At 39.3% G+C, this 25,788-nt stretch overlaps 1 protein-coding gene across 5 annotated transcripts in view; it reads right to left on the bottom strand.

The window, feature by feature from the left end:
* Nucleotides 1–25,788, bottom strand: part of VGLL4 (vestigial like family member 4) — a 158,698-nt gene that overhangs the window by 114,536 nt on the left and 18,374 nt on the right. Inside the window, exon 2 of one of the 5 annotated variants that reach the window (XM_044252993.1) lies at nt 4,423–4,447. The exons of the other annotated variants lie outside the window; for them this stretch is intronic. The gene's annotated coding sequence lies outside the window, so the exon portion shown is untranslated. The remainder of the gene's footprint in view (nt 1–4,422; nt 4,448–25,788) is intronic. 5 annotated transcript variants of the gene reach the window in all.

The raw sequence follows: 25,788 nt of genomic DNA, 5'->3' as shown, positions 1-25,788 counted from the left end.
CATATTTCATAAACTCTTCCCTAAGGCAACTCTAAAATAATGTCTTGAACCATGACAGTAGTGCTATAATATTTTTATCCTAGAGTAATGGTTAGAACATTCTTTTGAATGTACCACTCTGGCATGCTTCTTTAAGACTAACGAGAATCCTGGGGCGCCTGGGTGGCTCAGTGGGTTAAGGCCTCTGCCTTCGGCTCAGGTCATGATCTCAGGGTCCTGGGATGGAGCCCCGCATTGGGCTCTCTGCTCGGCAGGCAGCCTGCTTCCTCCTCTCTCTGCCTCTCTGCCTACTTGTGATCTCTCTGTCAAGTAAGTAAATAAAATCTTTAAAAAAAAAAAAAAAAAAAGACTAACGAGAATCCCGCTTCCAGCAAGTAAGACTTCTCTTAAGAAGTCCACATGTTTGCAGGAATGCGTTACATATGAAAGCGGTCATCTGTTTCTAAAACACCTAAAAGTAAAAATATTCAGATCGGAGACAGGCTACCAGAACCCCTTCCTATCATCCTACCTCTTCCCACCCACATCTTTGGCCTCTGAGGACCCCAATGGAACCTCTAGATACCTCAGAAGGCATTCAGAAGCCAAAGGGACAATGAAAAGAAAACCGAAGCATAACATGGGAAACCATTATCCTAATTCCTAATATCAGGACTATTTCTGTTGTTTGGGCCTCAGTTTCTTCACATGTAAAGTAAGGAAAGCTTATGTTCCTTCCAGCTGAAAATGCCATAATGTTCAAATATCTTCAACTCTGGAGACAGAGCATGTGACAATTTTCCCAAATCCTGTGGGTCCTTTCAGGATATATACACATGGTTAATACTTGGGATTTCATTTAATGAAGTACTATCATTAAAGACTTTCCAACATTCATACTTCAAGTATGTATCTTCATTGCTAAATTATATTCAATATCATCAATATCTATAATATTACATATAGGGGGTACCTGGGTGGCTCAGTAGGTTAAGCCTCTGCCTCCAGCTCAGGTCATGATCTCAGGGTCCTGGGAACAAGCCCCACATCAGGCTCTCTGCTCAGCAGGGAGCCTGCTTTCCCCTCTTTCTCTCTGCCTGTCTCTCTGCCTACTTGTGATCTCTCTGTCAAATAAATACATAAAATCTTTTTTAAAAAAATAGAAATAAAAGACAAAGTATTACATATTAATAATATTACATATTAATAAATGCCCACCTTCTGTTTTAGATAAAAAGAACTACAAAAAGAACTTCTCTAGTGAGCTCTGCCATTGCCTTTGGTGCCCACTAATTGAGGAGAGCCCTATTCTGCACCACAGGAAGGACCCGGTGCCAGGAGCGGGTGGAGTGAAGACAAGGAGCAGCAGCAGGAGTCCCTGTTCTTAGGAAGATTATCATCTGGTCTCAAGCACAAATGCTGTTTTCAGAGGTTAATGAGGCATTTAGATAAACCTCCAAACTTTTCTTTGCAAGAAAAGTACTGCATTATAATTTCACCAGGTCAATTAAGAAAACGTCAAAAAAATTTTAAAAAGTGGTAATTTATGAGGTGATGTGTTATTCACTTAATTGTGGTAATTATTTTACAATGTATCCATGTATCAAATCATCAGTTTAAATATGAACAATTTGAAGGCATCTGGGTGGCACCATCGTTAAGTGTCTGCCTTCGGCTCACGTCATGATCCCGGGGTCCTGGGGTTGAGCCCCACATCAGGCTCCCTGCTCAGCGGGAAATCTGCTTCTCCCTCTCACTACCCCTGCTTGTGTTTGCTCTCTTGCTGTCTCTCTGTCAAATAAATAAAATCTTTAAAAAAAAAAAAAAAAAGCAAATATGTACAATTCTATTTGCCAATTACAGCACGATATGGCTGGGGGAAGAAAACTGAGTCTCCTCCCTCTCCTTATCTCCCCCCAAAACGAAAGAAAATATAAAAATACAGAGAAGAGGGGTGCCTAGGTGACTCAGACATTAATCGACTACCTGAGGCTCAGGTCATGATCCCAGGGTCCTAGGATCGAGCCCCGTGTTGGGCTCCCTGTTCAGCAGACAGCCTGCTTCTCCCTCTCCCTCTATCTGCTCTCTCTGTATCTCTCTGTCAAATAAATAAATAAAATCTTAAAAAAAAATATATAGAGGGAACATTTTTATTGTGGTGTAGAGCTGTGCTCCTAAATTTTAGAGTGCACAAGACTCACTGGGAATCTGGTCACAATGCATCTTCTCCATGGGTGGTAGCTCTGCTGTGAGGACTATGACAGCATTTCTTTTTTTTTTTTTTAATATTTTATTTATTTGACAGAGTCACAAGTAGGCAGAGAGGCAGACAGAGAGAGAGAAGGAAGCAGGCCCCCCACTGAGCAGAGAGCCCAATGTGGGGCTTCATCCCAGGACCCTGGGATCATGACCTGAGCCAAAGGCAGAGGCTTTAACCTACTGAGCCACCCAGGTGCCCCAAGGACAGCATTTCTAAACAGCTCCCAGGTGACCACTGACCAGAGTGGAGCAGCAAAGAGGTAGAGAATACACTCTCTGCAGCAATATGTTTCTGAAAGGGACTCGTTTAGAATATATAATCTAAAATTTCACTTTTTTTTTTTTTTTTTTAATTTCAACTGGGAAAATTCCACAAAGCCAGACCCTGGCTCAAAGCCCAGGATCCCAGCCACACGCCTCTTAAAAATAGGTTTTCAAAATGCCTAGCATTTTTTCAAAAAAGAATAGGATATTTGGCTAAAATTCTAGCAAAGTTCTTGATATCAATCCAATTACTATTTTTTTTTATTAACTTCATCCTTGTTTCAGTTTTCACATCCTGCTCTACCCTGTCCGCAGTTGGTTGGTCGACTGCCTCCGGCTCAGGGCGTGATCCTGGAGTCCCGGGATCGAGTCCCACATCAGGCTCCCAGCTCCATGGGGAGTCTGCTTCGCTCTCTGACCTTCTCCTCACTCATTCTCTCTCTCACTGTCTCTCTCTCTCAAATAAATAAAATAAAATCTTTAAAAAAAAAAAAAAAAAACGTGTTACAAAACTTCTAAATCTCAATTATTCTTGCTTGCCAGGTAGATAAAACCCCTTTTGCCATCTGCTTATCTCCTACAAAACAGAGGAAGACTTTTTTCCCTGGCAAGTTTTCTATATTCTTTTGGTTTTTTTTTTTTTTTCAGCTTTATTGAGGTATGACTAACATATAAAATTATAAGATATTTTAAGTGTGCATCGTGGTGTTTTGCTATACATATATATATATTGTGAAAGGATTTCCCCCATCTAGTTAACGCCCCTATCACCTTACTTGTTTTTTTATTTACTTAGGTGAGAACATTTAACTTGTCTTAGAAAATTCAATTTTACAATGCAATGTTCTCAACTCTAGTCACCATGTCTTACATTACAGCCTCAGACCTTATTCGTCTAATAGCTAGAAGTTTGAACCCTTTTACCAAACTCTCCCTCTTTCTCTAAATTCTTCAAGATTCCCAACAGCATACAGTATTTTGCTGCAGAGTCATGGAATTAGGAAACCAAGAACTTTTGGACTTTCTGAAAGTTCAAGGTTACTTCAAATCATCATCCCAGAGAGAGGGCAATTAGGAGTCCTCTTTGCAAAGCACAAACTCTATTTAACAATACAACTAGAATTTAAGTACAGGTCAACTTCAAGTGAATTCAGGTTGCAAAGATATTTTCAGACACCCAAGCAATAACTTGACTTTCTAAAGACTGTACTCAGTATTAAAACAACTCAAGAAGAAAGCATATGCTTCTGTTCAGTGTTGTTGTTGTTGTTGTTGTTTTTCCTGTTGTAAGTTCTACTTTCCTACTATTTTCTTTTTTTTTTTTTTTTTTTTAAGTTTATTTCCTTATTTCAGAGGGCAGGGGCAGGGGAAGGGCGGTAGGGAGAGAAATCCAAGCAAACCCCATGAAGGGCTCAATCTCATGACCCTGAGGTCATGACTTTAGCTGAAACCAAGAGCTGAATGCTTAACAAACTAAGCCACCCAGGCACCTCTATTTTCTTATTTTGAAAAACATCTTCGTTCTCTTATTCACTATCTCTGCAATCCTCAGCAAATTCCTCACAATTCCCCATGAGTCTTCCAGCAAAGACATAGGTTTGCAAGTCAAAACCTGTGCAAACATCACCTGTCAAACTTCTGTAAGGTAATGACACATGCATCCTGAGCTTTATTCACCATTCCCTTGCTGAGACTTTGCTAAAATTCTTACCTCGGAAGAGAGCCTTTCAAACAGCTTTCTCCAGGCTCTTCATTGTACAGGTGAGGACACAGAACCAAAGACTGCGACTCTCTCAAAGCTATACTGCTATTGAAACAGAGTCTTCCCAGCTTCCTCATCTGTGCATTTTTTAATACTCCCCAGGGAGGCAGAGCCTCCCAACCAATTTTGAGAAATAAAAGCTATCTGTAAACACTTACCTTAGAAATTACCAGCAACCAAAATCTATGAAAGGAAAAAAAAGAAGACTGAGCTCCTTACCTTAACTGATAAAGGGCAGACATCACACTGAATACTTAGGTCAGCTACTCACCAACTGAATATAAAAAAGGAAATTCTCCCTCATCTATTCTACCAGCCCAGGTTCCACAGCAAATCTCTGCTATTCAGTGAAGGGAGGAAATATTTTTTCATCGAGTACAATTGACCAAGCAGAGCAAATGACAATCAGTGAAGGATCATTCATAACTACAAGAATTCAAGTTGAATTTCTGAGAAATAATTAGAGTATACAACTAACTTTTCAAAATAGGAACAAAGACCACTGTACTTTAGTCAAGATATTCATTTATTATTTTAATTACATATTTCTATTTTATACTGGATAAAAGAGGTATCCCAGACTGAAGAAAGCTGAAAGCTCCATGTAATTCCATGACAGAAGGGTTTCGGGATTGCTCACTATTGTATCCCAGTACCCAAAAGAGTGACAAATACAGAGCAGATGCTCCACACATAGTAACTGGTCGAGTGACTCAAAGGGAAAAAGAGAAGCAAGTTGCAGGATACAGATAGACCCCTTAAATCCACTGGGATGGCTGCTTGTGGGGACAGAAAATGGGGATACAGTGTACTAAACAGATAAATCAGAACTGAACTTTTTATGGATCAATGACAGATGGTAAGTCATGACTTATTTGGCCAAGGAAAAGAGAAAAAACCTTGGAGGAGATAGGAAAAGGTTGGGATGGAGAAGAATGCTTAGCTTTCAGGCATTAGCAAATGACTCTATCTTCAGAGGCCTCAACAAAAGAAGCTGAGGGGCTAAAGCCTGCCTTTAGGTTCTCTGTCCCCCACTTAATGACAAATACTTATCAGTAAACATAAATAGGAAGCTCAATTCCAAATAATAATTACTAGTTTGGAAAGAAGGAATCTTGGAATCCCAGCTACCTTTATCCCATCCGGAAAAAAAAAAGTGCATTTTCAGATTAACCTGAACTAACCTGAAGATGAAAACAAATGATCCTGCAACAAGCTATCAAAAACAACATGGTACTGGTACTGTGTCCTCAGCCAGCTGTCATTAGTCAGCTACACAAATTTGTCTGTTTGAGAGTTTTTTAAAAATCTACAACATAATATTTTGTACAAATATTGTACTATCACCTTCTAAATATTGTATTATCACAACATTCCCTCTATTGCCAGCCCTGACCCCCAAAGACAGCATTACATAAGAGATTCTGCTTTTACTCGTGAGCTCAATATATACATTACTTATTCTGATCGCCTTAAAGGCTAGTTCTGTTATCATTAATAATACCAACTTTCAAAAGTTAAGGGCTTAAAAATAAGTTAACGAATGTATTCCTTATTTTTTTATGCTTTTTATTTTTTTTTTCCTTAAGGGATCTTCAGTTACCCTGATTCTGACTACATTTATTTATTTTTTAACTGAAATAAAATTGACATATAACTATGTTAGTTTCAGGTATATAACACACTGAAGCAATATTTGTATGTATTGGAAAATATCACAACAGGCCTAATTAACATCTATCACCACACAGTTAACAATTTCTTCTGAAGAGAATTTTAAATGGCTACTCTCAGCAACATTCAAATATACAATACAGTATTGTTAACTATACTCACCAGGCTATCATACATCATATCCCAGGACTTAATTATTTTATAACTGGAAGTCTGTACCTTTTGATACATTTTACTCATTTCATCTACTGTCTCTTTACTCATTTCATTACTGTCTCTGGCAACCACCAACCTGTTCTCTGTACCTATGAGTTTGGTTTTTTTTATTTTATTTTACTTTTAAGCTTTATTTATTTATTTATTTATTTGAGAGACAGAGAACACTAACAGGGTGGGGAGAAGCAAAAAAAAAAAAGAGAGAGAGAGAGAAGCAGACTCCCTGCTGAGTGGGGAGCCTTATTTGGGGTAGGAGTGAATGGGGAGGGAAGCCTCCACCCCAGGACTTCAGGATCATGACCAGAGCGGAAGGCAGACACTTAACCAATAACCAACTGAGCCACCCAGGTGACCCTGTTTTTTTTAAGACCATACCTAATTAAATGAGGTCATATGACACTTGTGTTTCTCTGCCTTATTTAATTTAGCATAATGCCCTCAAGGTCCATCCACACTGTGGCAAAGAGCAAGAGTTCCTTCTGTGTATAGCTGAATAATATTCCACTTTATACAGAGACACCACATTTCCTTTAACCATTCATCCACTGATTGACATTTAGGTTGCTTCCTGGTCTCAGCTAATGTGACTAATGACACAATGAACATGCAACTGTACATGTCTCTTCAATATCCTGTTTCTGTTTCCGTCAGATAAATAACCAGAAGGAGGACTGCTGGATCAAATGACAGCTCGATTTTAATTTGGGGGGGGGAACCTCCAGACTGTTTTCCATAGTGGCTGTGCCAGTCTACATTCACATCAATAGGGCACCATGGTTCCCGTTCTCCACAATCCTGCCAGCACTTGTTTCTTGTCTTTTTGATGAATACCATTCTGACAGGAGCAAGGTGGTATCTCATGTGGGGCTCAGAGTACAAGCTTCCCTCTGCCTTTTACTGACCTCACTCATTTCTTCCCTGACAAGCAGATATTTGACGGAAGCTACTAACATGCAAGAAAGAGACCAAATCAAACCAAAAAACAAAAAAACAAAAAACACCACATACACACACACACACAAACAAAAAACAAAAACAATCTAAGCAACCCAAAGACCACTGAAAAAGGAAATTTTTTTCAATGTATCAATTGCCTCAGAGAGATAGAGCACTGGTGAAGATGGTGTGGTGAAGACAGTGTGGCTTTTAAAAAGAGCACCAGAAAATTAAAATAATAGAAGTTATAAAAATAATCAATAGAAGGGGCACCTGGGTGGCTCAGTGGTTTAAGCATCTGCCTTTGGCTCACGTCATGATCGCAGGGTCCTGGAATCAAGCCCTGAGTCAGGCTACCAGCTCAGAAAGGAGCCTGCTTCTCCCTCTCCCTCTGCCTCTGCCTCTGCCTCTGCCTCTGCCCTTCCCCCCAACTCACGCTCATGCATACATGCTCTCTCTCTCTCAAATAAATAAAATATTCAAAAAATTAAATATATATATATGTATAATTTCATGGGCTAACTTCAATGAAGGCTACTGTTCTCAAAAGCTCAGGTCTCAAGAACAGAATCCCTAAAGATTCACACCAAATAAAATACCTCTGACCCATAGCTAACTTCTTATTACCATGGTATTTTTTCCTCCAGAGATAACATAGTATTAATTCTGACCTACATACTAATTATGTTCCAGCAGGAATGCCATTCCTGGTCACAATGTTGCTTTCCTTTTCAGCTGGCTTTTGTTTAGCACTGACCCTCAACATATCATCCTAATTTAACTGAAAGTATAAGAGAGCCCATTACAATGTTCTCCCTACTTGTTTACGTTGTAAAGTTTCCACAAAACAAAGTATATTCATTTTTTTAAAATTATAGGCAAGAGATGTTCCTAAGCCATCTCATTTTTAAATATTCCCTAATATTACAACCATGTGCTATTTTCCACAGCAGTATGATAATCAAATATACCAACACACTAACAAATTCATACCTACTAAGAGAAACAATAATATTCAATTGTAAATAAAGTAATTCTTTTGCTTAAAGTACTATCCAAAGATCCTCTGTGATATCAAAATGTGTGGGAGGGGCGCCTGGGTGGCTCAGTGGGTTAAAGCCTCTGCTTTCGGCTCAGGTCATGATCTCGGGGTCCTGGGATCGAGCCCCGCATCGGGCTCTCTGCACAACGGGGAGCCTTCTTCCTCCTCTCTGGCTGCCTGTCTGCCTACTTGTGATCTCTGTCTGTCAAATAAATAAATAAAAATTAAAAAAAAAAAAATGTGTGGAAGACAGACTGACAGATAACAAGTTTGAATGCAAGGCAGACTACATTAAAATACAGGGTCTCATAATATACTAAGATAAATTCCAGAAAGGCAGTGGGGAGGACAGGGGAAGACATCACTTAATGCCTTGGTGGATACTGTTTTTTTCTCATGGATAGCACTTACACCAAGTCCCTTACAAAATTCTAAATAAAATGTCCATGATTAACTCCCAATAATCAATTCTTTTTTAAGATTTTATTTATTTATTTGACACAGAGAGAAAGAGACAGCAAGAGAGGGGATACAAGCAGGGACAGTGGGAGAGGGAGAAGCAGGCTTCCCGCTGAGCAGGGAGCCCAATGTGGGCCTTGATCCCAGGACTCTGGGATCATGACTTGAGCGGAAGGCAGCCACTTAACCGACTGGGCCACCCAGGCGCCCCTCCAATAGTCAATTTAATGTTCACCTATGTCGAAATAGCATACTAGAAAGGATATGCACTATGAAGTCAGTGAAGTCTGATTACCCACCCCATCTCTGCCACCAACTGGCTAAAGCAGATGATATCTCCATGTCAGTACTTAGCACGGCACCTGTTGTGCCAGAAACATTCAATAAATAGTTGTTGAATGGATGGATGGAAGGGTGGAATTACTGTGAGGACTGCATGTAGAAATGCATACATCACTGTAATAGTACTTACACGGCAGCATCCTTCCCCTGCCCTTCCTTACCCTTCCCAGGGCTCATTTGCCTTGCTTTTATCTGCTTTGATTTTCTCTCCCTCACAGATGATCCCTTCCCACGGAGTTGACTGTTAATCTTCCTGGAATAAATTCCAAATGCAGACTGCTAGAAATGATCATCTGAACAGATATCAATAATGTTTGTCATCTTTCCCCCAGAATTAGCTTCCTCTCTAAACTTCCCCTTTTTTCACAACCAAGCAACCAAAACTGAGCACCCACTAATAAGTTCTATACTGTGCTGGGATGAGAATATAGACTCCTACCCTCAAGAATTTCATACATACTTGGAAATAATAAACTAACAACATCTAAAACAATAAAGAGAAAATAGTAACTGATTCGCACCACATAACAAAACGTTACTTAACTGAAAATTCAACTATATGTGATAAAATAAGAACCAGAGAATGGTGTTTTGTTTTGTTTTAAGACTAGAGGACAGCCATGATAGAAGCATACACACAAATTTGGACCTAGTAATTCCTGTCTGGAAACTCACTGTAAAGAAATAACCCTAAAGGGAAAAAGATGGAGAAGTTGTCTGAATAAAAGATGGTTAGGATCATGCATAAATGGAAAAATTAGAAATAACCTTAAAATTGAACAATATTAAAAAAAAAAAAAGTAGAGGGGAGGGCATCTGGGTGGCTCGGTTAGTTGAGCATCTGCCTTCAGCTCCAGCTGTGATCCCAGGGTCCTGGGATGGAGCCCTACACTGGGCTCCCTGCTCAGCGGGAACCCTGCTTCTTCCTCACCCTCTGCCCCTGCTCATGCTATTGTTCATTCTCTCGCTCTCTCAAATAAACAAAAATCTTAAAAAAAAAAAAAAACAACTTAATAAACGTTTAAACATTTTAGGAATATGCAATTCTCATGTAATTTAGCCAGAAGAGAATTCTCCACTTGGAGCCTAGTGTCGCTTGGTTTCTTCTTACATTCATGAGCGTGGCTCTCCTCTAGACACTAAGCATACAGCAGGAAATATAATACATACCATAATATCATGCAACAGAGCACGACCCTGCCCTAAGAAGGGCACAGTGCCTAGAGCCTGCACTATTTTGGGAGGCCCATGAAAATGGTTTGTTTCAAAATCAGAAGAAAATGTGAACACTTAGGCTACAGAGAATGTTTTAATATGTAATATTAATATATTCATCTTTATACCAATACAGTCATAAAGTATAATCTTTAATGCTTTTTTTTTTTTTTTTTTTAATGACAAAAGACATCTGCAAAGGCAAAAGTGCCTCAGACTCATGAAAGCAATACTGCGGCCCTGGAAAACCTCCATATTGAGGACCAAATATGAAGAAGGAGCCAGCAATTCTGATTTGAGAGAAGATTATTTCAGGCAGAAAGAGCAGCTGAGGGCGCCTGGGTGGCTCAGTGGGATAAGCCTCTGCCTTTGGCTCGGGTCATGATCTCAGGGTCCTGGGATGGAGCCCCACATCAGGCTCTCTGCTCATCAGGGAATCTGCTTCCCCCTCTCTGCCTGCCTCTCTGCCTACTTGTGATCTCTCTCTCTTGGTGTCAAATAAATAAGTGAAATTTTAAAAAAAGGAAAGAAAGAGCAGTTGACACAAAGGTCCTTAAAATGACATAATAACTGATAATATGTATAGAAAAGGGAGTAATATGACAAAGGCCTGGTTTGAACCACATGTGAAAAGAATAATAACCATGTAGAATAAAATTAGTAATGCTAAGGGATTTAGAAATTTAACTGAAGAGGTGAAAGTTCTGAACATAAAAAAAACACAAGAATGAAAGAAATTGATGACATACAAAAAAACGGAAAGAGGAATGCCTAGAAGGCTCAGTCAGTCAAGCATCCAACTCTTGATTTCAGCTCAGGTCATGATCTCAGCAGCCTGGGATTGAGCCCCACATCAGGCTCCACACTGAGTGTGGAGTGTGCTTGTCCCTCTCCCTCGGCTCCTCCCCCCCTACCTGCTCATGCACTAATAAATAAATAAATGCTCCTCAATAAATAAATAAATAAAATATTTTTTAAAGACTGGAAAGCCATGGATTGGAAGATTACTACCATTAAAATGACCATACTACCCAAAGCAGTCTACAGATTCAATGCAACCTCTATCAAAACTCCAATGGCATTTTTCACAGGTACAGAGAAAAACAATCCTAAAATGTGTATGGAATCATAAAAGGCCCTGAATAGCCAAAGGAATATTGAAAAAGAACAAAGCTGGAGGCATCACCTTTCCTGATTTCAAACTATATTAGAAAGTTATAGTAATCAAAGTGGTAAGGTACTGGATAAAAACAGACACTTAGGGCAATGAAACACAATTGAGAATTCAGAAATAAACCTACACATATACAGACAACTAACCTATGAGAAGGGAGCCAAGAATACAGACTGGGAAAGGACAGTCTTCAATAAATGGTGTTGGATCATTCAGCATCAGGGAAATACACATCAAAACCACAGTGAGAGACCACCTCACACCAATCAGAATGGCTAAAATTAAGTCAGGAAACAACAGATGTTGGCGAGGATGTGGAGAAAGGGGAACCCTCCTACACTGTTGGGAATGCAAACTGATGCAGCCACTCTGGAAAACAGTATGTTGGTTCCTCAAGAAGTTAAAAATAGAGCTACCCTATAACCCAGCAATCCCACTACTAGGTACTTACCCCAAGGATACAAACACAATGATTCAAAAGGGCACACGCTCCCCAATGTTTATAGCAACAATGTCCACAATTGCTAAAATATGGCAAGAGCCCACATATCCATCAACAGATGAATGGATAAAGAAGATGTGGTATATACACAAAATGCAGTTATTACTCAGCCATGAAAAAGAATGAAATCTTCGTGTGCCTGGGTGGCTCAGTGGGTTAAGCCTCTGCCTTCGGCTCAGGTCATGATCCCAGGGTCCTGGGATTGAGCCCCACATCGGGCTCTCTGCTCAGTGGGGAGCCTGCTTCCCCCCTCTCTCTGCCTGCCTCTCTGTGTACTTGTGATCTCTCTCTCTCTGTCAAATGTGAATAAATAAAATCTTTGAAAAAAAAGAATAAAGGGGCACCTGGGTGGCTCAGTGGGTTAAGCCGCTGCCTTCGGCTCAGGTTATGATCTCAGGGTCCTGGGATCGAGTCCCGCATCGGGCTCTCTGCTCAGCAGGGAGTCTGCTTCCCTCTCTCTCTCTGCCTGCCTCTCCATCTACTTGTGATTTCTCTCTGTCAAATAAATAAATAAATAAATAAATAAAATTAAAAAAAAAAAAAAGAATGAAATCTTAACCGTTTTCAACGACGTGGATGGAACTAGGGGGTATTATGCTAATCGAAATAAGTCAGAGAAAGACAAATACCACATGATTTCATTCATATGTGGTATTTAAGAAACAAAACTGATGAACACAGGGGAGGGGAAGGAAAAATAAAATCAGAGTAAAACAGGGAGAGAGGCAAACCGTAAGAAACTTAACTGTAGGAAACAAACTGAGTATTGCTGGAGACATGGTGGGTGGGGGGATGGGATTCCTGGGCGATGAGCATTAAGGAGGGCACTTGAAGTAACGAGCACTGGGTGTTGTATGTAACTGATGAATCACTAAATTCTACTCCTAAAATTAATAATACACTATATGCTAATTAAATTGAATTTAAATTTAAAAAATTTTAAATAAAACAAACAGTGTTGGGAAAACTAAACTATTCATGCAGAAGAATGAACGGGATCCTTATCTTATACCTTATACAAAAATCAACTCAAAATGGACTAAAGACTTAATTAAGTATAAGAACTGAAACCATAAAACTCCTAAAAGAAAATACAGGGGATAAGTTCTTTGATATTCGTTTTGTCAATGATTTTTTTTTAATATGACACCAAGAGCACAAGTAACAAAAGTAAAAATAAAAAAGCAGGATTGAATAAAACTAAAAAGCTTCTGCACTGAGAAAAGAAAAACAACAAAATGAAATTTCCTCTTCCCATAGAAGAGGAAAAAAATTGCAAACTATATATCTGATAAGGGGTTGACGTTCAAAATATGCAAGAAATTCATACAACTCAATAGCAAAAAAAAGCAAATTACCTGATCAAAATGTGGGCAAAGAACTTGGATATTTTTCCGAAGATATACAAATAGCCAAAAGATATATGAAAAGGGGCTCAACATCAACTAATCATCAAGGAAATGCAAATCAAAAGCACGATGAAATATCATTTCACATGTGTTAGGAAGACTATTATCAAAAAGACGAGATAACAAGTATTGGCAAGGACATGGAGAAAAGGAAACCCTTCTACAACTGTTGCCAGGAATGTAAATTGGTACAGCCTCTAGGGAAAACAGTATGGAGTTTCCTCAAAAAATTAAAAAATAGAATTATTGTATAGTCCAGCAATCCCACATCTGGGTATATACACTAAGGAAATGAAAATAACATCTGGAGGAGACACCTGCACTCCCATGTCCACTTTAGCCTTATTCACAATAGCCAAGATAGGGAAACAACTTAAGTGTCCATCAATGGATGACCAGATAAAGAAAATGTAATGTGTATATGTACACAGTGCAGCATTATTCACACACACATGTGCACACACACACAAAGAAAATCCTGCCATTCATGACAACATGGATGAATCTGGAGGACAAGCTACATGAAATAAACAAAATATAAATATGGTATGTTCTCACTTACACATGCAATCTAAAAAAGTCAAACTCAGGGGCGCCTGGGTGGCTCAGTGGGTTAAAGCCTCTGCCTTCAGCTCAGGTCGTGATCTCAGAGTCCTGGGATCGAGCCCCACATCGGGCTCTCTGCTCAGCAGGGAGTCTGCTTCCCCCTCCCTTCCTGCTGCCTCTCTGCCTACTTGTGATCTCTGTCTGTCAACAAATAAATAAAATCTTTTAAAAATATATATATATTGCAGAGGGCAGCTGTGCATCAGAAAGAAGGCTGAACAAGAGAACAATCAAGGTCCTCACCAGCCCAGTAATCCTAAACTAGCATCTGTTTGCACAGAGGTCTGCTATAAGCTGGGTTCACCAGAAGACAGCCTGAGGCAGAAGAAAGTGGCAGGACCTGCTGGGACTGCCCAGGAGCCCAACTTCTCCTTCTGCTCCTGTGTGCTTCCGCTCCCCCAAAGGGACAATCCTGACAGCCCCCCCCAACAAACTTCCTGCACACTATCTCCATTTATCCTATGAATTCGGATAGTCAAATCTGATTTGACTGTAAAATGCATTGCAGCTATGGATTGCAGTTTTCTTTTTTTTTAAAGATTGTATTTATTTATTTGACAGACAGAGATCACAAGCAAGCAGAGAGGCAGAGAGAGAGAGAGAGAGAGGAGGAAGCAGGCTCCCCGCTGAGTAGAGAGCCCGATGCGGGACTCAATCCCAGGACCCCGAGATCATGACCCAAGCCGAAGGCAGAGGCTCAACTACTGAGCTACCCAGGCACCCTGGATTGCAGTTTTTAAAAAATTTAATAAATACTGCTGTAGGTATCCTGACGCCAATATTACCGCTATTTTAATTGCTTTATAGTAATACAATTTATAGAGTTTTTTAGTGCCTGACATCACAAGTCCCTTCCCTCCCTACCCTTTATTTTTCAAAAATTTTGATAATTTTGTCAATTTAAAATACCTTTGATATTCTGACAAGGATCATACTGAATCACGCAATCTCAATAGGATTAAAAAGATTAAAATGAATGTAACTGACACCTTTATTTGACTGAATCTTTATACTCAGGAATATGGCATTTTCTTTTATTCAGATCATCTTCATGTCCTTCTATGATTTCTTCATGTGGGTCTTACGTGTTTCTTGTTAGGTATTTTCCTAAATATTTTATATCTATGGTTGGTATGTGAATAAGACTTTTCTAGAGGTAATTTCTAACTGGTTATTACAGGTGAATAGGACAACATTGATTTTTTTTTTAATGCTACTCTTATAATCAGCCACCTTATTTGAGTCTTTTATTAGTTCTAGTAGTTTTTTCGCATTATGATACATGGGGACGTTATGATTTTTCTAGTAGACTATTTATAAACATCTGAAAATTACAATTTTGCCTATACCTTTCAGTTTTCAAAAATATGCTGGCCAGAATTCAATCCCTATCAAAACACCAACAGCATTTTTCACAGAACTAGAACAATCCTAAATTGTTTTTTAAGATTTTATTTATTTATTTATTTAACAGAGAGAGAGAGAGAGAGATCACAAATAGAGAGGCAGGCGGGGGAGGGGGGAGCAGGCTCCCCGCTGAGCAGAGAGCCCGATGCGGGGCTCGATTCCAGGACCCTGAGATCATGACCTGAGCTGGAGGCAGAGGCTTAATACACTGAGCCACCCAGGCACCCCTAGTACAATCCTAAAATTTATGTGGAACCACAAAAGACCCCTAAGAGCTAAAGTAATCCTGAAAAAGAAACAAAACTGGAAGTATCACAGTCCCAGATTTCAAGTTATATTACAAAGCTGTAGTAATCAGGCACCTGGGTGGTTCAGTGATTAAGCCTCTGCCTTTGGCTCAGGTCATGATCCCAGGGTCCTGGGATGGAGCCCTGCATTAGGCTCCCTGCTCAGCGGGAGGCCTGGTTCTCCCTCTCACACTCCCCCTGCATGTGTTCCCTCTCTTGCTGTGTCTCTGTCAAACAAATAAATAAAATCTTAAAAAAAAAAAAAAAAAAAAAAGCTGTAGTAATCATAACAGTATGAGGCAGGCATAAAACAGACACAGAGATCAATGAAAAAGAACAGAAAACCCAGAAATAAACCCACAAGTATACGGTCAATTAATCTTGAACAAAAGAGGCAAAAATTTGCAATGGGAAAAAGTCTCTTCAATAAATGCTGTTAGAAAACTGGACAGCTACATGCAAAAGAATGAAACTGGACCACGTTCTTATACCCTAAACAAAAGTGAACTCAAAATGGATTAAAGGCCCAAATGTAGTCCCTGAACTATAAAAATCCTAGAAAAGAACACAGGTAGTAATTTCTCTGACATCAGCCACAGCAACATTTTTAAGCTATGACTCCTGGGGCAAAGGAAATAAAAGCAAAAATAAACTATTGGAACTACATAAAAATAAAAAGCTACTACACAGCGAAGAAACAATTAACAAAACTAAAAAGCAACCTACTGAATTGGAGAAGATATTTGCAAATGACATATCCAAAAAGGGTGAGTATGCAAAATATATAAAGAACTTACACCAGAACAAATAATCTAATTAAAAAATGGGCAGAAGACGTGAACAGACATTTCTCAAAGAAGAATCCAGACGGACAAAAGGCATTCAACATCAGTCATCATCAGGAAATGCAAATCAAAACTACAATGAGACATCACTTCACATGGTCAGAATGCAAAATAAAAAACACAAGAAACAAGTGTTGGTGAAGATGTGGAGAAACAGGAACCCTTGTACACTGTTAGTGGGAATGCAAACTATTGTGGAAAACAGTATGGAGGTTCCTCAAAAGTTAAAAATCTAACTACCCTATGATCCAACAGTCGAACTACTGGGTATTTGCCCCAAAAAGTACAAAACACTAATTCAAAGGGATACATGCACCCCTATGTTTACAGCAGCATTAATTACAATAGGCAAATATGGGAGCAGCCCAATTGTCCATTGATAGATAAATGGATAAAGATGATGTAGGGTGTGTGTGTGTGTGTGTGTGTGTGTGAGAGAGAGAGAGAGAGAGAATATTATTGAGCCATAAAAAAGAATGAAATCTTGCCATTTGCAACAGCACAGATGAAGCCAGAGAGTATAATGCTAAGCAAAATAAGTCAGAGAAAGATACCATATGATTTTGCTTATATGCAGCATTTGAGAAACAAAATAATTGAACAAAGGAGAGAGAGAGAGACAAAGACTCTCAACTACAGAGAACAAACTGATGGCTACCAGAAGGGAGGTGTGTGGGAGGATGCGTGAAAGAGGTAAAGGGGATTTAGAGTATACTTATCATGATGACCACTGAGTAATGTGGAGAATCATTATACACAGAATGCTGAATCACTATACTGTACACCTGAAACTAAAATAACACTGTATCTTCGCAATACTGGAGCTAAAATAAAATTAAAAACTGAAAAAAAAAAAACCTGAAAAAAAATTTATTACCTAGAACTTCAAGTTCAATGCTATTTGAGCTGTCTTGATCCTGACTTAAACTGTCTTGTTGTCAAACATACTGATCATGGGCTTCTAGTGGGTTACTTTTATTTACGTCAGAAAGTTTCTTTTGCTCATGCTAAGTTGTCACCATATATGGATGCTGATAACATATACTTTTATCAATGTAAGAAAGTTCTTTTCTCCTAAGTTTTTATCATTTCTGATGCTGAATTTCTGAATTTCTTTTTGATTTTTGTCATGTACCTTACATGAATTTTTCTTCTTTAATCTACTAAAGTAATACAAATAATTTATTACTTTATAAGACTTCCTTGTTCTTTAAAAAAACAAAAAAACGGGGGCACCTGAGTGGCTCAGTGGATTAAGCCTCTGCCTTTGGCTCAGGTCATGATCTCAGGGTCCTGGGATGGAGCCCCGCATCTGCTCGGCAGGGAGCCTGCTTCCCCCCCCACCCCCGCCTGCTTCTCTGCCTACTTATGATCTCTGTCGAATAAATAAATAAAATCTTTAAAAAGAAAAAAGACTTCCTTGTACTGACCAATCCTTGCATTCCTGTGATGCAAACAATTTATCTAGACATGTAATATGTTGTTCTTTTAATACACTGCTAGACTGACTTTTTTTAATATTTAATTTGGGATCTTCATATCTATGTTAAAAAGGAAACTGAAAAAAAAAAGGGGGGGGGAGAATTGATTTGTAAGGTATACATGTGCCCTGTGCTTTCCCTGTCCACTTCTGGTATCATAGTTATACTATCCTTACAGAAGGAGTTAGAAAGTGCTCTACACACTAGAAGAGTTTTATAGGGAGATTTGTTTCTTGAAGATTTGATAAAATTTACTTATAAAACTGGCTAGGACTTGTATCTCTGACTACCTCTTCAATTTTTCCTATAATTATCAACCAATTCAGGTTTCTGTCTCTCTGTGATTCAAATCATCCATTTCACCTAGATTTTTTCATTGTTCTACATGTATATGTGTTTGTGTATTATTCTCATCTATATTCATCATAATGCCCCTTTGTCATCTCTCATGTTCTATAACGGCATATATCCTCTTTTCCCTAATCAAATTGCCCAAAGATTTGTCACTTACTGGCCTGTTAAAAAAAAAAAAGTTTTTTATCATTTAGGTTTATTGATTTTCATTTTTATTTATAAAAATAAAAGACCAATTCTTTTCTTTCTACTTTGGTGTTATTGTTACTACTACTATGACTATTACTATTTTGGTTGTTCAGTGGGCCCATTAATTTCCTATTTTTCTAATAAATGCATCGTCCCTGTACTTCTTTGGCTTCACCCCACCAGAACTTCCAGTTGGTGGATGTTTCAGATCTCTATTACTTCCTAAGTTCCTTGTGATATTCTGCAAACTTTTGTTGCCTATCTTCCAGATCATTAAATTTGGCTTTAATCATATCCACCCGATTCTAAAGCTGATGTATTTAATCTTTGAAGTTCAATAACCCTATTTTAAATTTCCATGAACTTTATTGCAGCAATAATACTTTTTCAAAGCAGGCTATTATCTAACATAGTCACTACCTCAAGTCTTTTTGAAGATACCAACTAACATGTTTTTAACTTCTCCTATATTCCCCGAAGTCTCTTACTCTGGGTCTTTCTCTTATCCTATTTGTTTTCCTTGAATGTCGGATGATCCTTTGATTTTCATTCATACTTCAGCAGAAAAGACTAGGGCAGTCAACAAGGGCAGCTCCCGCACATCTGTGGGCTGGCTAGCAATGGGTCTCTCCTTGGGGAGTAGGGTCTCTTACATAGAGAGGAGTACCTCTACTCTTATATAGTAGAGGAGTGTCCAGGGACCCAGCTGTGCTTTAGGGCATATGAATGGGAAACCTGCAAGACAGCAAGCTGGGAGACAGACACAAACCTGCAGAAATAAAGTCTTTCCTCTAGTGGTGAAGATCCTGCCTACTGGAAGGCTTACGTTGCTTTGCCCACCCTGCTTTTTGTTGGGGGTGCCCATGCTGATATCAAGCTCTACTCTGCTTCTCTCATATCCCTACACCCACTTTCTTCAGAGCACAGTTCTCAATTCTTTGCCAGAGAGTCACTGTCATAAATGCAATACTTTATAGTTTCCTGAATTTGGCTCTAGGGCCCCTTCCCCTCAGTTGCAGTTAGTCACTGTAAGCTCTGCTATTAATTCCATTTTCTTCTGCACCTGTGTTTTGGGTTATGTTTTTTGTTTTTGTTTCCTTTTGTCAATATAATCCAATCTGCCATCTGTTTTCAGTTTTCCAGGAATTCTTCCTAACTTTTGGTCTACTGAAGGTGGGCACCTTTTCTGGTTTTCTAGCAGTATAACAGATTTTTTTTTTTTAAAGATTTTTATTTATTTATTTGACAGACAGAGATGACAAGTAGGCAGAGAGGCAGGCAGAGAGAGAGGAGGAAGCAGGCTCCCTGCTGAGCAGAGAGCCCGATGCGGGACTCGATCCCAGGACCCTGGGATCATGACCTGCGCTGCAGGCAGAGGCTTTAACCCACTGAGCCACCCAGGAGTCCCAACAGATTTTTTTTTAATGTCTATATTTTGTTATTTTAAAGGATTTTTATAAAGATGGGAGTTAAAAGCATGTGTTCAGGCTGCCATTTTGCCCCCAAATTCCAGTCTATCCTCCTGAGTTACTGAATGAAATATTCTTTTGCAATTTAAACTGTTTTATTCGAAGCACCTCAATGAACACTTTGCTAAGGAGAAGAAAAATCATTCTTCTCAATCCCTGCTTACTGGTGAACAAAACAGATTTCTGCTTTGTCAAGTTCATTAAAAAAGCGACTACAATCTAGTTAAACATGGCAAGTTCCACGAAAGATGTGACATCTAACCAATATTTTTCTGAGGGAGAAAAAACAACACATACAAAGTTTAAGAGAAAGGTAGTCTTAGAGAAGGAAATGGGAACTTCCCCAGATTTCAAATGGAAAGATTTATTCATTTCATTTACAAGGAATCAAGAGTTTGATCCAATAAAAAGGCAGTTACAATAAATCTAAAGCCACTAAGGATGTAACAGTTTGATTTTTCTAAGTTATGCTATTTCCCTAAAAGTGTAAACTGAAACGTATTCCTTCTGCAAATTACATCCACATCCCATATCAAGTCAATAAGTATTTTGTAAGCCTGAAACATAAATCTTTTTTTTTTTTAAGAAACAAACAAGGTGAAGCAAAAATGTGGCCTCCATCTTTTAACAGAAAATCTGAATTCAAAGAAAAAATACACACATATCCAAATTAGCTTCCATGTTAAACTAATGAGAGATACTAGGAGGTGGGTCAATGTTTTCAGCTCTTAAAGAATTGCTATAGTAATTCACAACTACAGTGAGAGGAGGGAGAGAAGCTGATGCAGATTGCTTTTTTTTTTTAATCTACTATGATTTTAGATTATGTTAATAGAAGTATTGAAACTAGACCACAAAGCACATACTAGAGTGACACTTAACAGGTCCGATCTTGACAGGGAAATGATTGTTTAGCTCACATGGCATTTTAAAAAATCTACACATTTTACATAAAAATCCAGGATTCAGTCTGTCTTTAAGAATCAGAAAATTTGGCAAATCTGGCCCCATATTCCCATGTAAAAGGAGTCACAGGGATCCCGTGAGCGCTAGTAAATGTAACTGGTTCCGCTGAGAGGAAAGACCAAAGAAGCCTATGTGCCCACAGAGGCTGGCTGCAAGTTCCCAGCATGATGTCCTGAGCTGAGACAGCCACCTCCCCATGAGCTGGCTCTGACAAGAGAATGACTGGAGCTGGGTTGTGGCTGCCTCCTGAAAGGGGGCAAAGAGCCCTGTGTTCTGCAGGATTCCCCTGCTCTCTACAGTCTGACGCGTGGCCACTTCCCGCCCTAGGCACCAGTCTGCCCTCCCACTTCCTTTGTCCCTCCATCCCAAAGAACTCCAGATCAAAGCTGGTGGCAGTACCGGGGATACAATCCCCAGACCACACACAAAAATCATTGTTTACTCTGAATGTACCTATTACAGGAGGGACATGAAGGAGCCAGAGGTGGCAAAGGAGATAGTGACTCCCAACGGTGAGTTCAAAGGCCTATGCAACAGAGAAGGGTTGTGGGTACTGGGGATGATCCTGCTTGGGGGCGGGGAGGGCAGGGAGAGGGGGGCGCAGGGGAAGGCAGGGGGGCGCAGGTAGTGATTCTCAAGAGGCAGGGAGGGAAAAGAGGGTGCATGCTGGGACACTGAAGATGGGTATCAAATGAAAAAAATAAATACTTCATCCAAGGATTCTTGACTCTGACATTTAAAACTGAATTCCAAACGACATTAAAGTAGCTCATTACATTTTTATGTGTATTAAAGGAAAGCATGGATTTCTAAAGACTGAGAAATATTGGTTTAAAGGAAACATAATTAATCACCCTCAAATGGCTGAAGAGCTATTCGGGAGAAGAATCTATTTCCAACATCCATTATGCTAATTAACGAGCCATTATTTTCACCAGTGGAGATCCATTTGTAACATTTATTATGCTAATATGAGCTGATATAAAAGTACAAAAATAGCAGAGACATTTGTAGTAGCTGTCTCTGGAGGGGAGCCCTTCTGATTATATGCCAGGTGCTTACCCTGGGAGGCAAACTTTGATTAAAGCAGCTGACCACACCTAGAGTGTCTTAAGTTAGCACAGAAATACTCTCCCACCTTACTTACGCTTCATGGACTTTTTTAAAGTAAAATAAACTTCTGGGAGATGACATTTTCAATGCCACTGTTCACAAAAGGCAAAATAACTGAAAGCACAAAGCATATTATTAATGACTCCAACCTTTAGAAAGGGCAGTAAATACAGTCCTTAATTTCAAAAAATCCAAAAGAGGCTTGGGAACATGGAGTCAGAGAAGGAGGCAAGCTCCCCCAAGACCTCGTGCCTCCTTCCCCTGGAGTCCTGCACTCCTCAGGAACAGAGGATTGTCTTTGGCAATCACAGCATGACTACACATGAAGGCATTGAGAGAAGGGTCACACATTTTTTTTTTTTTTTAACACTTTAATCTTGATTTAGGCATCCAACTTTTTCAGGCTTAATTTTTTTTCTCTGACATCTCCCACTCAGCCTACTACAAAAGTTCCCGTTATAACCATCAAATGAAAATGTTTCACCAACTATTAATTACTATCAAGTGGAATATAGTACTCCTTTCAATTTGTACATTATTAATAGTAATAATGATAATTATAATGAGTCGTGTTTGCTAGTGTAAAATAAATTAATTCCTTAGAGATGAGCCTTTCACTACAGTGGTTACTTTATTACCAACAGATGTTTATTAAATGCCAACCATATGTATGAAATGGTACAAGCTTGGAATACAAAGCAGTATGGAACAGGATCCTGGCCTTGAGCAAGTCTAGGATATAACAGACTCACAGGACCTGAGGTCAGCCAGTGTGGCCACCCACCCCCCCACCAAGTATTTCCTACAATGACTCTGAACAGTGGTTATCACATCTCGACTTGAACTACTTTGGCAATAAGGGATCTGTTCTTCTGGGAGGCCACCCATCCCCATCAAAGTGTCTTAACTGAGAGAGATTTACCAGAAAAGGCGGCTCCATAGAAAGAGTTCTGTGGCTGCGAGCATCTGAGCCACGGACATACATGGCAGAGTCCCTGCGGCTCCTGAATAACAAGCCACCACCCCTCCTCTCATTTGGCTGATTGCAGCTACTTAATACTCAAGAAATGCTGTTTCACTGGTTGGGAAACATCTTCCAAAGAAAAACCTCTTGGCTAACTTATTAGTGGAGGTGGGCTTTACAGAAGTTATGTGTATGTGTGTGTGTGTGTGTGTGTGTATATGCATTTATGCATTCACTCAGCAACCCAGTCTTCAATGAGAAGGCAGACAGCAGAGAAATTATGGGCGTGGGCTTTAGACTCGCACTGCCTGACTTCAAATCTCAGTACAGCCACTACCAGCTGTGGATCCTTATTGATTAGTATAACACATTACTATAATTAGTATCCAAATCATTTAAACTCTATAAGCCTCAGTTCCCTTATCTATAAAATGGAACTAATCAGAATACCTACTTAATAGGGTTTTTGTGAGAACTAAATGAGGTAATACAGTGATTAAACTGAGGTCCACAGACAAAGCTCAGAAGTCTGTGAGGAATTTTAACTTGTGTTGTTATTTTAATGAGAATCTTTAAAAATCTGACATAGCAGGAACAAATGGCTCACTCAGTCAAGAGAGCATGTGACTCTTGTTCTCAGGGTAGTGAGTTTGAGCCCCATGTGGGCCACAGAGCTTACTTCCAAAAAGGAAAATCTGGGAGGAAAAAAATCAGACATTTACTGTACAACCAGGTACTGGCACATGATTTCAGGGACTCTGCATTTCTTCCTGGCCTAATGAGAAAAGGATAGAAATAAGCCTAATATGAAATCCAAACAGGCACTAAAAGAAGGCCAACTTATGTCACCACCATCTGTACAATGGAGTATTTTAGAAGAATCTGCAATGATCAACACGGGGAAGAACCTGTGTCAAAGGGCACTTTTGCAGTACAGGCACCTGACACTGAAGAATCAAACCCAGCATGGAAGCAGGACCACACTGGAGAAACAGGCTTTAGCTGGAGCAGATTACTATTCACCATATCACGGCTAACTTCTTTGGCTGCATTTAAATTATAAATTCATATCCTGGTTAAAAGTTGCTAAAGTGCTATATGCATAAAGATTTTATGCCTATATATATTCAAGTAACATTTTAATAAGGATAACCATATTGTGATTATGCAAGAGAATGTTCTCATGTGTAGGAAATACATAACTGAAGTACCTAGGAGTACAGAGGCACGATATCTCCTGCTCTCAAGTGTTTCAGGAAAAAAAAAAAAAAAAAAATATATATATATATATATATATGCCGATATATATATATACACACACACATTTATACAAATATATGCACATATATATGAGAGAGAGAGAGAAAGATAGAGGAAATGGGACAAAATATAAACCACTGGTGCATGTGGTGGAAGAACATATGATAGCCAAGGAATTTTAGAGCACCTCACACTTAGGTGGACCAAGCCCCTCCTTCTTCAAGATTCAGATCCAGAATTGCCCACAGTATCATAAGACCATTAACTCAGCTGGGAGAAGGGATCCAACAACAGAATCACCTGGTAAGGCATTTTCAGAATGCTTACAAACACCCCTTCTTCCTCTCTTTGGAAATCACTGCCACAACAAGCCACTGTCATGAATGGAAATACATAGTATCCCTCTTGGGTGTTTTAAGCTATGAAGAATAAAAATCACCAATGCAATGATCAAAGCCATCAAATTAGGCTACAGATGATCAGATGGCTGTCCTCTCAATTAAGGTCTACTAGGCAATCTCAACACAGCCATGGTTCAGCTAGGAGGACACTTCAGGGAACAAGATGGAACTAAATAAATTTAAGCAAAGGAGAATGACCATTTTCCCCTCTAAAATTTGGAAACAACAGAGCCTGAAAGAGGGAGGAACTGCCTCTAATGGAATAGTCACGTTTGCTCATAAGTGGCGTGCCAAGTCCTCCAGTACTCTTGAAAGAGAATCTGATGATGTCACTCCTGTCTAGTCACCAATCTATTCCAGCATGTCGGAATACCAGAGTATTCAGACGTGCTCATGATATCTTCATGACCCATGTGTTAGTCAGGTCTTCCCAGTACATTAAGGGAGGAGCCAGCAGCAAGTTTATCCAACAAAAGAGATATAACCAAATCATGTTCTTTCAAGTGCAGGCCCCAATTCATCAGTGGATCCTAAAGTCTATTTAATGAGTCATGACCCCACTCTCCTTTAAATAAAGTAAAATATAAAGAACAAAACAGGCATCTCACCATGCAAATCAGGGTAATCTTTGTTGCATGCAGCTTTTGTATCATTTATATCAATGTATCAATGCAAGGGTCACAATGTTTTTGTACTGTGTGCATTGGCAAAAATGTTTGAAAGCCACCCTAACAGATGCTGAGAGGAAAAACAGGAGACTAATAAACCTCAGTGTCTTAAGTCGTGTCCTCAAATTTTGTTCAATTTTGACTGCTAAAAAACAGACCTAGCAAAAGGTTGGGGTCTTCCCAGCACCAGCATTAATCACGACTGAAAGGAAAGATTCCTCCAGCACATGGAAAACGGGCAATCTCACGTTGTATTTTCATAAGTACCTTCCAGGATTACCCTGGATGCTGATTAAATCAATGTCTCATGAGCAGTGGAATAATTATTTTAAGTAAATGTACTCCTTCTAGGCCATCCAGATAAATGACTATTGTGTTACTACAAAACCACCATTTCACTATTGACTTCAGCTCTACAGTCTACCATTGAGATATTTCTTTTATTCTCTGCTAGTAGACATAATGAAGCCTTAAGGCTATCAGGTATAATAGACTCGAGTCCTAATAGCCACTGTTCTCTTCAAATGCTCAAACAATAACATCTT

The sequence above is a fragment of the Neovison vison genome, chromosome 6 (genome assembly GCF_020171115.1).
Source record: "Neovison vison isolate M4711 chromosome 6, ASM_NN_V1, whole genome shotgun sequence".
In the NCBI taxonomy this organism is placed as follows: Eukaryota; Metazoa; Chordata; class Mammalia; order Carnivora; family Mustelidae; genus Neogale; species Neogale vison.
Note: the sequence above shows the minus strand (reverse complement) of the source record. Positions and strands in the feature narration are given on the sequence as shown.